Source organism: Lissotriton helveticus, chromosome 9 (assembly GCF_964261635.1).
Source record: "Lissotriton helveticus chromosome 9, aLisHel1.1, whole genome shotgun sequence".
NCBI classification, from domain to species: Eukaryota; Metazoa; Chordata; class Amphibia; order Caudata; family Salamandridae; genus Lissotriton; species Lissotriton helveticus.
In genome coordinates this window covers 440057727-440068845 of record NC_136070.1, presented here as the reverse complement: position 1 = coordinate 440068845, position 11119 = coordinate 440057727, and positions in this window count along the sequence as shown.

Genomic DNA, 11119 nt, shown 5'->3' with positions numbered 1-11119 from the left:
GATGTAAATCATGAGAATAAACCTGCAAGGAAAAGACAAAACATGCTGGCAAAGGAAAATGCATTTGAACTGAGGCTTGTAGTCAGGCTAACTTACATGAGCATTAATGTGCATTGCGAATATATGATTATACATGCACACTTCTAACTTTTAAAATGTCTGCAAAATGTGAGCAAAAGAATACGTTTACATAAGCCAATATATCTTGATGTGTAAGTGTAAAATGTGAATAAAAAAATACATGATTTTATTTTTAAACTGAACATTAGTGCACACGTATATAAATTTCTAGGGCCCAATTCACAAAAGTAATACGAGACAAAATCCATTTAGGAATACTAAAGTTAGGATTTTGTCTCTGTTAAACTTAAGTTTTGGTCTTAAGTTAAACTTAAGACAAACTTAAGTTTAACTGAGACAAAATCTCTTCAGATGGAACCATCAACACGATCAATATGCTAAACGGCTCCACAGCTCCTTGCCTGGATGGCTTTACAGGTGATTTTTACAAAAAGTAAATCCTAGTCATAAAGTTGGGATTTTGTCTCTGTTAAACTTAAGTTTGTCTTAAATTTTACTTAATTTTACTACCTTGCTGAACCTTTCTCTTCAGACGAAATCATCAGCGCTATCAACATGCTAAACAGCTCCACTGCTCCTGGACTGGATGGCTTTACAGGTCATTTTTACAAAAAGTACAAAGATATACTGGCCCCTAGGCTTCTCGAAGTTTACCATGAGGCCCTAGAATGACTGACAGCTACCTCCCACTCTCAGAGAGGAAGTGGTCGTTTTGCTGCCCAAACCTGGTAAGGACCGCTTGTTATGCGGGTCTTACAGACCGCTTTCATTACTGAACCTAAACTAAAAGATTCTGGCAAAAATGATCGCTTTGTGGCTTGCCTTACCACTTGACAAAATAATATCCCCAGTCCAATCTGGATTTGTACTACACAGATCCACCTCCTTGAATCTGCGCACGCTGTTTGCAGCAATACACAGAATTAACTCGACAATTCCAGCAGCTGCAGTCCTGTTGGAGACAGAGAAAGCGTTTGATTCCCCAGAGTGGCCCTTTTTAGGTTTTGCCTAGCGAAAGCTGCGCTCTGCGCAGCTTTTCGCGCAGGCGAAATCCTGTTGAGAACTGTAGGGTGCTTTGGGTCGGCCCTCGTCATTGATTGGCTGGCTCCGTAAACGGAGCCTTGCCATTGGACGAGGGGCCTGTCCGTCAATGCCGGACCAGACACGGGGGCGTTCCTGACATTCTTTGCCTTTTGCCGACGTCACGCGACGCCGGGAACGCCCCCGAGTCTGGTCCGGCATTGCCGGCACCTCCCTTGCTCTACTGTCATCACCACAACACTGCGCCCATTTTATCCCAAGCTAAACACTCGGAGAGGCGCAGTGACCGGGTCTTTGAAGGCCGCTCTCCCAATGAAAACAAGTTTTCTCTCCGAGTCAGCACGAGCAGGAAGACGAGCAGCGCGCCTCCCAGCTGGCCTCTCGCATCAGCATCCAGAGCTGCCCTGCGCGGTGTGTAGCTTCAGTGGAGCTTCAGAGTGCAGAGTGGAGCTTCAGAGTGGAGCTTCAGAGTGGAGCTTCAGAGTGGAGCTTCAGAGTGGAGCTTCAGAGTGGAGCTTCAGAGTGCAGAGTGGAGCTTCAGAGTGCAGAGTGGAGCTTCAGAGTGCAGATTCAGAGTGGAGCTTCAGAGTGCAGAGTGGAGCTTCAGAGTGCAGATTCAGAGTGGAGCTTCAGAGTGCAGAGTGGAGCTTCAGAGTTCAGATTCAGAGTGGAGCTTCAGAGTGCAGAGTGGAGCTTCAGAGTGGAGCTTCAGAGTGCAGATTCAGAGTGGAGCTTCAGAGTGCAGAGTGGAGCTTCAGAGTGCAGATTCAGAGTGGAGCTTCAGAGTGCAGAGTGGAGCTTCAGAGTGGAGCTTCAGAGTGGAGCTTCAGAGTGGAGCTTCAGAGTGGAGCTTCAGAGTGGAGCTTCAGAGTGCAGCTTCAGAGTGGAGCTTCAGAGTGGAGCTTCAGAGTGCAGCTTCAGAGTGGAGCTTCAGAGTGGAGCTTCAGAGTGCAGCTTCAGAGTGGAGCTTCAGAGTGCAGAGTGGAGCTTCAGAGTGCAGATTCAGAGTGGAGCTTCAGAGTGCAGAGTGGAGCTTCAGAGTGCAGATTCAGAGTGGAGCTTCAGAGTGCAGAGTGGAGCTTCAGAGTGGAGCTTCAGAGTGCAGAGTGGAGCTTCAGAGTGCAGAGTGGAGCTTCAGAGTGGAGCTTCAGAGTGCAGAGTGGAGCTTCAGAGTGGAGCTTCAGAGTGCAGAGTGGAGCTTCAGAGTGGAGCTTCAGAGTGGAGCTTCAGAGTGGAGCTTCAGAGTGGAGCTTCAGAGTGGAGCTTCAGAGTGGAGCTTCAGAGTGGAGCTTCAGAGTGCAGAGTGGAGCTTCAGAGTGGAGCTTCAGAGTGGAGCTTCAGAGTGGAGCTTCAGAGTGGAGCTTCAGAGTGGAGCTTCAGAGTGGAGCTTCAGAGTGGAGCTTCAGAGTGCAGCTTCAGAGTGCAGCTTCAGAGTGCAGAGTGGAGCTTCAGAGTGCAGATTCAGAGTGCAGAGTGGAGCTTCAGAGTGCAGATTCAGAGTGGAGCTTCAGAGTGCAGAGTGGAGCTTCAGAGTGCAGAGTGGAGCTTCAGAGTGCAGAGTGGAGCTTCAGAGTGCAGAGTGGAGCTTCAGAGTGCAGAGTGGAGCTTCAGAGTGCAGAGTGGAGCTTCAGAGTGGAGCTTCAGAGTGGAGCTTCAGAGTGGAGCTTCAGAGTGGAGCTTCAGAGTGGAGCTTCAGAGTGGAGGAGTGGAGCTTCAGAGTGGAGGAGTGGAGCTTCAGAGTGCAGATTCAGAGTGGAGCTTCAGAGTGCAGAGTGGAGCTTCAGAGTGCAGATTCAGAGTGGAGCTTCAGAGTGCAGAGTGGAGCTTCAGAGTGCAGATTCAGAGTGGAGCTTCAGAGTGCAGAGTGGAGCTTCAGAGTGCAGATTCAGAGTGGAGCTTCAAAGTGCAGAGTGGAGCTTCAGAGTGGAGCTTCAGAGTGCAGAGTGGAGCTTCAGAGTGGAGCTTCAGAGTGGAGCTTCAGAGTGCAGAGTGGAGCTTCAGAGTGGAGCTTCAGAGTGGAGCTTCAGAGTGGAGCTTCAGAGTGCAGAGTGGAGCTTCAGAGTGGAGCTTCAGAGTGGAGCTTCAGAGTGGAGCTTCAGAGTGGAGCTTCAGAGTGGAGCTTCAGAGTGGAGCTTCAGAGTGGAGCTTCAGAGTGCAGATTCAGAGTGCAGATTCAGAGTGGAGCTTCAGAGTGCAGAGTGGAGCTTCAGAGTGCAGAGTGGAGCTTCAGAGTGCAGATTCAGAGTGGAGCTTCAGAGTGCAGAGTGGAGCTGCAGAGTGCAGAGTGGAGCTTCAGAGTGCAGAGTGGAGCTTCAGAGTGCAGAGTGGAGCTTCAGAGTGCAGAGTGGAGCTTCAGAGTGCAGAGTGGAGCTTCAGAGTGGAGCTTCAGAGTGGAGCTTCAGAGTGGAGCTTCAGAGTGGAGCTTCAGAGTGGAGCTTCAGAGTGGAGCTTCAGAGTGGAGCTTCAGAGTGCAGAGTGGAGCTTCAGAGTGGAGCTTCAGAGTGGAGCTTCAGAGTGGAGCTTCAGAGTGGAGCTTCAGAGTGGAGCTTCAGAGTGGAGCTTCAGAGTGGAGCTTCAGAGTGCAGAGTGGAGCTTCAGAGTGCAGATTCAGAGTGGAGCTTCAGAGTGCAGAGTGGAGCTTCAGAGTGGAGCTTCAGAGTGCAGAGTGGAGCTTCAGAGTGGAGCTTCAGAGTGGAGCTTCAGAGTGGAGCTTCAGAGTGGAGCTTCAGAGTGGAGCTTCAGAGTGGAGCTTCAGAGTGGAGCTTCAGAGTGGAGCTTCAGAGTGGAGCTTCAGAGTGCAGATTCAGAGTGCAGATTCAGAGTGGAGCTTCAGAGTGCAGAGTGGAGCTTCAGAGTGCAGAGTGGAGCTTCAGAGTGCAGATTCAGAGTGGAGCTTCAGAGTGGAGCTTCAGAGTGGAGCTTCAGAGTGGAGCTTCAGAGTGGAGCTTCAGAGTGGAGCTTCAGAGTGGAGCTTCAGAGTGGAGCTTCAGAGTGGAGCTTCAGAGTGCAGATTCAGAGTGGAGATTCAGAGTGCAGATTCAGAGTGGAGATTCAGAGTGGAGCTTCAGAGTGCAGAGTGGAGCTGCAGATTTAGAGTGGAGCTGCAGATTCAGAGTGGAGCTGCAGAGTGCAGATTCAGAGTGCAGAGTGGAGCTTCAGAGTGCAGATTCAGAGTGGAGCATCAGAGTGCAGATTCAGAGTGGAGCATCAGAGTGCAGATTCAGAGTGGAGCTTCAGAGTGCAGAGTGGAGCTTCAGAGTGGAGCTTCAGAGTGGAGCTTCAGAGTGGAGCTTCAGAGTGGAGCTTCAGAGTGGAGCTTCAGAGTGGAGCTTCAGAGTGCAGAGTGGAGCTTCAGAGTGCAGAGTGGAGCTTCAGAGTGGAGCTTCAGAGTGGAGCTTCAGAGTGGAGCTTCAGAGTGGAGCTTCAGAGTGGAGCTTCAGAGTGGAGCTTCAGAGTGGAGCTTCAGAGTGCAGAGTGGAGCTTCAGAGTGCAGAGTGGAGCTTCAGAGTGCAGATTCAGAGTGGAGCTTCAGAGTGCAGAGTGGAGCTTCAGAGTGCAGATTCAGAGTGGAGCTTCAGAGTGCAGAGTGGAGCTTCAGAGTGGAGATTCAGAGTGCAGAGTGGAGCTTCAGAGTGCAGAGTGGAGCTTCAGAGTGGAGCTTCAGAGTGCAGAGTGGAGCTTCAGAGTGGAGCTTCAGAGTGCAGAGTGGAGCTTCAGAGTGGAGCTTCAGAGTGGAGCATCAGAGTGGAGCATCAGAGTGGAGCATCAGAGTGGAGCATCAGAGTGGAGCATCAGAGTGGAGCATCAGAGTGGAGCTTCAGAGTGGAGCTTCAGAGTGGAGCTTCAGAGTGGAGCTTCAGAGTGGAGCTTCAGAGTGGAGCATCAGAGTGGAGCATCAGAGTGCAGAGTGGAGCTTCAGAGTGCAGAGTGGAGCTTCAGAGTGCAGATTCAGAGTGGAGCTTCAGAGTGCAGAGTGGAGCTTCAGAGTGCAGATTCAGAGTGGAGCTTCAGAGTGCAGAGTGGAGCTTCAGAGTGCAGATTCAGAGTGCAGAGTGGAGCTTCAGAGTGGAGCTTCAGAGTGGAGCTTCAGAGTGGAGCTTCAGAGTGGAGCTTCAGAGTGGAGCTTCAGAGTGGAGCTTCAGAGTGGAGCTTCAGAGTGGAGCTTCAGAGTGGAGCTTCAGAGTGCAGATTCAGAGTGGAGCTGCAGAGTGCAGATTCAGAGTGCAGAGTGGAGCTTCAGAGTGCAGATTCAGAGTGCAGAGTGGAGCTTCAGAGTGCAGATTCAGAGTGGAGCATCAGAGTGCAGATTCAGAGTGGAGCTTCAGAGTGCAGAGTGGAGCTTCAGAGTGCAGATTCAGAGTGGAGCTTCAGAGTGCAGAGTGGAGCTTCAGAGTGCAGATTCAGAGTGGAGCTTCAGAGTGCAGAGTGGAGCTTCAGAGTGCAGAGTGGAGCTTCAGAGTGCAGATTCAGAGTGGAGCTTCAGAGTGCAGAGTGGAGCTTCAGAGTGCAGATTCAGAGTGGAGCTTCAGAGTGCAGAGTGGAGCTTCAGAGTGGAGCTTCAGAGTGCAGAGTGGAGCTTCAGAGTGGAGCTTCAGAGTGCAGATTCAGAGTGGAGCTTCAGAGTGGAGCTTCAGAGTGGAGCTTCAGAGTGGAGCTTCAGAGTGGAGCTTCAGAGTGGAGCTTCAGAGTGGAGCTTCAGAGTGGAGCTTCAGAGTGCAGCTTCAGAGTGGAGCTTCAGAGTGGAGCTTCAGAGTGCAGCTTCAGAGTGGAGCTTCAGAGTGCAGATTCAGAGTGCAGATTCAGAGTGGAGCTTCAGAGTGCAGATTCAGAGTGGAGCTTCAGAGTGCAGATTCAGAGTGGAGCTTCAGAGTGGAGCTTCAGAGTGCAGATTCAGAGTGGAGCTTCAGAGTGGAGCTTCAGAGTGGAGCTTCAGAGTGGAGCTTCAGAGTGGAGCTTCAGAGTGGAGCTTCAGAGTGGAGCTTCAGAGTGGAGCTTCAGAGTGGAGCTTCAGAGTGGAGCTTCAGAGTGGAGCTTCAGAGTGCAGAGTGGAGCTTCAGAGTGCAGATTCAGAGTGGAGCTTCAGAGTGCAGATTCAGAGTGGAGCTTCAGAGTGGAGCTTCAGAGTGGAGCTTCAGAGTGGAGCTTCAGAGTGGAGCTTCAGAGTGGAGCTTCAGAGTGGAGCTTCAGAGTGCAGAGTGGAGCTTCAGAGTGCAGAGTGGAGCTTCAGAGTGCAGAGTGGAGCTTCAGAGTGCAGATTCAGAGTGGAGCTTCAGAGTGCAGAGTGGAGCTTCAGAGTGCAGATTCAGAGTGGAGCTTCAGAGTGCAGAGTGGAGCTGCAGAGTGGAGCTTCAGAGTGCAGAGTGGAGCTTCAGAGTGCAGAGTGGAGCTTCAGAGTGCAGAGTGGAGCTTCAGAGTGGAGCTTCAGAGTGCAGAGTGGAGCTTCAGAGTGCAGCTTCAGAGTGGAGCTTCAGAGTGCAGAGTGGAGCTTCAGAGTGGAGCTTCAGAGTGCAGAGTGGAGCTTCAGAGTGGAGCTTCAGAGTGCAGAGTGGAGCTTCAGAGTGCAGAGTGGAGCTTCAGAGTGGAGCTTCAGAGTGGAGCTTCAGAGTGGAGCTTCAGAGTGGAGCTTCAGAGTGGAGCTTCAGAGTGGAGCTTCAGAGTGCAGCTTCAGAGTGCAGAGTGGAGCTTCAGAGTGCAGAGTGGAGCTTCAGAGTGCAGCTTCAGAGTGCAGAGTGCAGCTTCAGAGTGCAGAGTGGAGCTTCAGAGTGCAGAGTGGAGCTTCAGAGTGCAGAGTGGAGCTTCAGAGTGCAGAGTGGAGCTTCAGAGTGGAGCTTCAGAGTGTCAAGAGCAATGCCAATAGCTCTAACTTTAACAAAGGCAAAACCATTGCATTGTAAATGCTTGTTAGGTTTTGCCTAGCGAAAGCTGCGCTCTGCGCAGCTTTTTCGCGCAGGCGAAATCCTGTTGAGAACTGTAGGGTGCTTTGGGTCGGCCCTCGTCATTGATTGGCTGGCTCCGTAAACGGAGCCTTGCCATTGGACGAGGGGCCTGTCCGTCAATGCCGGACCAGACACGGGGGCGTTCCTGACATTCTTTGCCTTTTGCCGACGTCACGCGACGCCGGGAACGCCCCCGAGTCTGGTCCGGCATTGCCGGGACCTGCGTTTGCTGAAGTGTCGGGTTTCTTTGCTGTGGCGGAACAAATTGCAGGTAAGCGATGGTGTCTTTTGTAATATAAATGACTGTATTTTTTGAATGCCCCATCCGAAATGTTTAATCACGTATTTTTTTTTGTTCTCTGCAGGTATTTTGCGACGGCCCGGTGGGGGGAACAATTTCCGGTCGGGATCCTTGGCTCGCTGTCTGTCTCCGTCTCCGTGCTCCAAGGGATTTCTTGCAGGTAAGCGATGGTGTCTTTTGTAATATAAATGACTGTATTTTTTGAATGCCCCATCCGAAATGTTTAATCACGTATTTTTTTTTGTTTTTCTCTTCAGGTTGCCGGGACCTGCCTTTGGTGACGTGTCGGGTTTCTGTGTTTGTGGCGGAACAAATTGCAGGTAAGCGATGATGTCTTTTGTAATCTAAATGACTGTCTTTTTTGAATGCCCCATCCGAAATGTTTAATCACGTATTTTTTTTTGTTCTCTGCAGGTTTGCTGAAGTGTCGGGTTTCTTTGCTGTGGCGGAACAAATTGCAGGTAAGCGATGGTGTCTTTTGTAATATAAATGACTGTATTTTTTGAATGCCCCATCCGAAATGTTTAATCACGTATTTTTTTTTGTTCTCTGCAGGTATTTTGCGACGGCCCGGTGGGGGGAACAATTTCCGGTCGGGATCCTTGGCTCGCTGTCTGTCTCCGTCTCCGTGCTCCAAGGGATTTCTTGCAGGTAAGCGATGGTGTCTTTTGTAATATAAATGACTGTATTTTTTGAATGCCCCATCCGAAATGTTTAATCACGTATTTTTTTTTGTTTTTCTCTTCAGGTTGCCGGGACCTGCCTTTGGTGACGTGTCGGGTTTCTGTGTTTGTGGCGGAACAAATTGCAGGTAAGCGATGATGTCTTTTGTAATCTAAATAACTGTCTTTTTTGAATGCCCCATCCGAAATGTTTAATCACGTATTTTTTTTTGTTCTCTGCAGGTTTGCTGAAGTGTCGGGTTTCTTTGCTGTGGCGGAACAAATTGCAGGTAAGCGATGGTGTCTTTTGTAATATAAATGACTGTATTTTTTGAATGCCCCATCCGAAATGTTTAATCACGTATTTTTTTTGTTCTCTGCAGGTATTTTGCGACGGCCCGGTGGGGGGAACAATTTCCGGTCGGGATCCTTGGCTCGCTGTCTGTCTCCGTCTCCGTGCTCCAAGGGATTTCTTGCAGGTAAGCGATGGTGTCTTTTGTAATATAAATGACTGTATTTTTTGAATGCCCCATCCGAAATGTTTAATCACGTATTTTTTTTTGTTCTCCGCAGGTATTTTGCGACGGCCCGGTGGGGGGAACAATTTCCGGTCGGGATCCTTGGCTCGCTGTCTGTCTCCGTCTCCGTGCTCCAAGGGATTTCTTGCAGGTAAGCGATGGTGTCTTTTGTAATATAAATGACTGTATTTTTTGAATGCCCCATCCGAAATGTTTAATCACGTATTTTTTTTTGTTCTCTGCAGGTATTTTGCGACGGCCCGGTGGGGGGAACAATTTCCGGTCGGGATCCTTGGCTCGCTGTCTGTCTCCGTCTCCGTGCTCCAAGGGATTTCTTGCAGGTAAGCGATGGTGTCTTTTGTAATATAAATGACTGTATTTTTTGAATGCCCCATCCGAAATGTTTAATCACGTATTTTTTTTTGTTCTCTGCAGGTATTTTGCGACGGCCCGGTGGGGGGAACAATTTCCGGTCGGGATCCTTGGCTCGCTGTCTGTCTCCGTCTCCGTGCTCCAAGGGATTTCTTGCAGGTAAGCGATGGTGTCTTTTGTAATATACGCGATTTACATTTGTATATAATTATAATTTGTTTTATGTGTTCTACTTTTTATAACTTTGCAAAGTGTTTTAGAAATTAATTTATCTCACTTTCGTTGCAGGTATTTTTCGGCGTCGCTGCGTGGTCCCGGGATCTGGGCGTGGTCGCGGTTTCCGGTCGCCATTTTGCGCTCGGTGTCTGGCTTCGTGGTACGATGGATTTCAGGTACGCGATTTCAATTTGTATGTAATTGTAATTTGTTTTATGTGTTCTACTTTTTATAACTTTGCAACGTGTTTTACAAATTAATTTATCTTCATTTCGTTGCAGGTATTTTTCGGCGTCGCGGCGTGGTCCCGGGATCTGGGCGTGGTCGCTGTTTCCGGTCGCCATTTTGCGCTCGGTGTCTGGCTTCGTGGTACGATGGATTTCAGGTACGCGTTTAATTTGTATATAATTGTAATTTGTTTTATGTGTTCTACAGTCTTTAGCCTATTTGTTTTATATATTTTGCGCTTGTTCTCTTTAATGTTTCCGTGTCGGGTCTCCTCCGTGGCGTGACGACTTGCAGGTAAGCGATGGTGTGTTTTTTAATTTACATTTTTATGTCGCTGTAATTTCTTTTATGTGTTCAGCCTATTCTGTTTTTATTGTAATGTATTTATTTTTGGGGCCTGTTCTCTTTAATGTTTCCGGGTTGGGTCGCCTTCGTGGCGTGACGACTTGCAGGTAAGCGATGGTGTGTGTTGTAATTAATAAATGGCTGTCTCTTTTTAATGACTGTGAGTTTTTGTAACTTTGTAAAACTTTTTTTAGAATTAATTTATCTCACTTTCGTTGCAGGTATTTTTCGGCGTCGCTGCGTGGTCCCGGGATCTGGGCGTGGTCACGGTTTCCGGTCGCCATTTTGTCTTTGGATTCTTGGCTCGCTCGGTGTCTGTCTCCGTGGTACGATGGATTTCAGGTATGCGATTGCCATTTGTATGTCATTGTAATTTATTGTATATGTGTTCAGTGTATTTTGTTTATATTGTAATGTATTTATTTTTTGGGCCTGTTCTCTCTAGTGTTTTTGTGTCGGGTCTCCTCCGTTGCGTGACGACTTGCAGGTAAGCGATTGTGTGTTTTGTAATAGTGTTTTTGTGTCGGGTACGCAATTTACATTTTCATCTAATACTTATTTTGTTTACAAGTGTATTTCCTATTGGTCTTATATATTTTGGGCCTGTTCTCTCTCATGTTTCCGTGTCGGGTCTCCTCCATGGCGTGACGACTTGCACGTAAGCGATGGTGTGTTGTGTAATTTACTTTTTTATGTCATTGTAATTTCTTTTATGTGTTCAGCCTGTTTTGTTTATATTGTAATGTATTTCTTTTTTGGGACTGTTCTCTTTTGTGTTTTTGTGTAGGGGCTCATTCGTGGCATGACGACTTGCAGGTAAGCCATGTTGTGTTTTGTAACAAATGACTGTCCCTTTTCAATGCCCGGGAGTTTTTTAACATGGAAAAGGTATTTTTGAGTTTATGTATCTTCCTTTCTTTGCACGAATTGAACGGCGGCGGCGTGGGAACGATTTCCGGTCGCCATTTTGTCATGGGATCTTTGGCTGTCTGTCTCCGTCTCCTTGGTCCAAGGGATTTCAGGTATGCGATTTAAATTGTAATGTAATTAGTATTTCTTTTACAGGTGTTCAGCCTTTTTGGTTTATATTCTTTTAATGTTTCTTTTTGGGGCTGTTCTCTCTAGTGTTTCCGTGTAGCCTGCCGTGACGTGTCGGGTTTCCTTCCCCGTGGACGAACAACTTTAAGGTAAGCGCTGTGGTCATGTCTTAGTGCGACTCGGTGTAGATAGATTCAAATGTAATTTGTATTTTCTTACAGGTGTTGTAGATTTAACGTAACAGGTGTTCGGCCTATTTGGTTTATGTTCTTCTGATGTTTCTTTTTTGGCCTGTACTCTCTAGTGTTTCCGTGTCGGGTCTCATCCGTGGCGTGACGACTTGCAGGTAAGCGATGTGTTTTGTAACTAAACAATTACTGT